Source organism: Microtus pennsylvanicus, chromosome X (genome assembly GCF_037038515.1).
Source record: "Microtus pennsylvanicus isolate mMicPen1 chromosome X, mMicPen1.hap1, whole genome shotgun sequence".
In the NCBI taxonomy this organism is placed as follows: domain Eukaryota; kingdom Metazoa; phylum Chordata; class Mammalia; order Rodentia; family Cricetidae; genus Microtus; species Microtus pennsylvanicus.
In genome coordinates this window covers 117,090,665-117,093,309 of record NC_134601.1, presented here as the reverse complement: position 1 = coordinate 117,093,309, position 2,645 = coordinate 117,090,665, and the positions used below count along the sequence as shown (strand labels likewise).

Genomic DNA, 2,645 nt, shown 5'->3' with positions numbered 1-2,645 from the left:
GCGACTCCAATTTAATTACTTTAAGAATAAGCCACTAGGTGGTCTTCTGTTTTTCTGTGGTCTTTCCATTCTCTGTTCATCTCTCCATGTTTTCAGGGCGGGAGGGCATCCGGGAGTGCTGGCACCCATTAAACCTGGGCATCTTCTAATTTGGTCTGATTGGGATTATTGCATTGGCAGAGAGGGTTGTCGGCCAAGGAAAAATACTTAACAAGCTCCACCTATCTCTGCTTTCTTCCCTCTTTTTCTGAAGAGGCAAGCAGGTCTCTGTCTCTGTCTCTCTCTTTTCTTCCCTTTACCCTTGACTCAATAAACTCCTCACTTAAGCTCTGTCTGCAGACCGTGAGGCCTCTGGCTTTCAACCTGCCAAGGTCTCTTGCTTGCAGAATCGACTGGGCTCTCAGTGGTCGTGGTTTGAACCCACCCGTGGCTTGGTCCATCTCGCGCAGGAATCATTACATCGCTTGCCTCTACCTCCTGAGTTCAGTGATTAAAGTTGTTGTCTGGAGACATGGTCCTTACTTAGCCCTACTCTTGCCGGTCTTCCAGAAGAAAGGTAGCAGTAATGCTAACGCTGGCAAGCAAGTTGAAGCGGGATGATAGTCTCAAAGGATCCCGGACATCTGCCTCCACATCTGACTCTACTCGACGGGTCTCTGTGAGAGACAAGTTGCTTGTAAAAGAGGTTACAGAACTTGAAGCTAATTTACCCTGTATATGTAAAGTACACTTTCCTGATCCAAACAAGCTTCATTGCTTTCAGCTGACTATAAGCCCAAATGAGAGTTACTACCAGGGTGGAACATTTCAGTTTGAAACTGAAGTTCCTGAAGCCTACAGCATGGTGCCTCCCAGGGTGAAATGCTTGACTAAAATCTGGCATCCCAATATCACAGAAACAGGGAAATATGTCTAAGTTTACTAAGAGAACACTCAATTGATGGCACTGGCTGGGCTCCCACTAGGACATTGAAGGATGTTTGGGGATTAAACTCTTTATTTACTGATCTCTTGAATTTTGATGATCTACTGAATATTGAAGCAGCAGAACATCATTTACGAGACAAGGAAGATTTCCAAGACAAAGTGGATGAATACATCAAGCGCTATGCCAGATGATAAGAGGGGAGATTGCAGTGCTGAGGACTTTGTCACAGTTGTCTCTGATGTGAAACAGCTAGAGGTAGCCCTCCTCCCCATCCTCATACTCCCTGTCAGCCCCTTGGGCTTGTCCCAGTCTTGCGACCTTGTCCTGAAGAAGACCATCCTCCTGGCTACACAACACAGCAAGAAAGTGTCTGGGCTTCGAGAGCGTTGTCCGCTTCCCTTAACATGTTTCCTGAAACTCTGTCTAGGCTGTGGGATTCCTCCGAAGTTGTAATGAACTCACCATTGAGGATAGCACTTGCTTCCCTTACCCCCAACAAAGTCGGTGTCCTGCACCAGTGATGTAATGACATGTTTGGTGTGACTGGCAGATTGGCAATAAGAAACCCGCTATAAACTGTGATTGGATGCACTTTCTCTTAGCTTCTTCCATGAATGTTGGCCCTGCCTAGATGTGAAGCTTCCCGGAATGCATAGTCATTCACTGTAGATCTTACTGAAAAGCGTATTTTATTTAATGTAAGTATATTTTGGAACAGATTTGTAATTTGTACAATTTGATGCTTTAATTATTTTTTTCTATTCTCAAAAAAAAAATAAAAAGAATAAGCCACTAAAACAAATAAAAATAGAGGGCGCTTGTGGAGATTTTAAGTCCTGAGTGAATGTGTATTACCACGATCACAGCTATGGCAGGAACCCCAATGCCTCAGATCCAAGGGAATAGCAAAGCTTTTTGCAAATCAAGCTCAGAGAAATGGCATAGCCTTTGTCGGGGTCATGTACAGATGTTATAAATGATTGACCTTTAGGGGAAATCAATGCATATAGAAACTCTCAACCACAGCTTTTCCACACAGATGACTGCAACCTAAAACTATGCCCCTACAGAGATTAGCTAATTTGCTTTCTCCTTCTTTAGCTCTGTATAGCAAACTAACCCTCTTTCTCAATAGTATATATAATAAAAGTCCTGCGCTGAGCTCTGAAAGTCTTGCAGAAGAAAAGGAGGAGGGATTGTATGAGCCAAGGGGGTTATGATAGGGGAACCCACAAATGCAGTAGACCTGAGCTCACGAGAGCTCATGGACACTAGGCTAACAGTTAGGGAGCCTGCATGGCTGACCCAGGCCTGAAGTATGATTAATAAAAACTCAGAGATAGATATTGGGGGTCAACCTGAAGAACAGAAAAGCAAAGCAGCCAGCCACTGGCTCTTACCTCTACCTCAGTCTAAAAATGGTGATCCTGCCTCCAAGAAACCTTAGAATGAGACTGAGAACAGTTTTATAATCCTTTCTAGTTTGGGGATTAAAGGCGTGCATGACTACCAGCTGGGGTTTCTATGGCAACTAGTGTGACTACTGGGATTAAAGGTGTGTGTCATTGCTGCCTGGTCTGTAAGGCTGGCCAGTGTGGCTGCTTTACTTTTCTGATCTGGTGTGGGAGGTCCTTCTGTCTATGTGTTGATTTTACTGATTAATGAATAAGAAAGCTGGCTTGGCCTGTAGCACTGGAAGAAGAAGGCGGAGTTAGGA

At 44.3% G+C, this 2,645-nt stretch overlaps 1 pseudogene; it reads left to right on the top strand.

The window, feature by feature from the left end:
- The first annotated feature begins 552 nt into the window (after positions 1-552).
- Positions 553-1,663, top strand: LOC142840635 (NEDD8-conjugating enzyme UBE2F pseudogene; annotated as a pseudogene).
- The last annotated feature ends 982 nt before the right edge of the window (positions 1,664-2,645 follow it).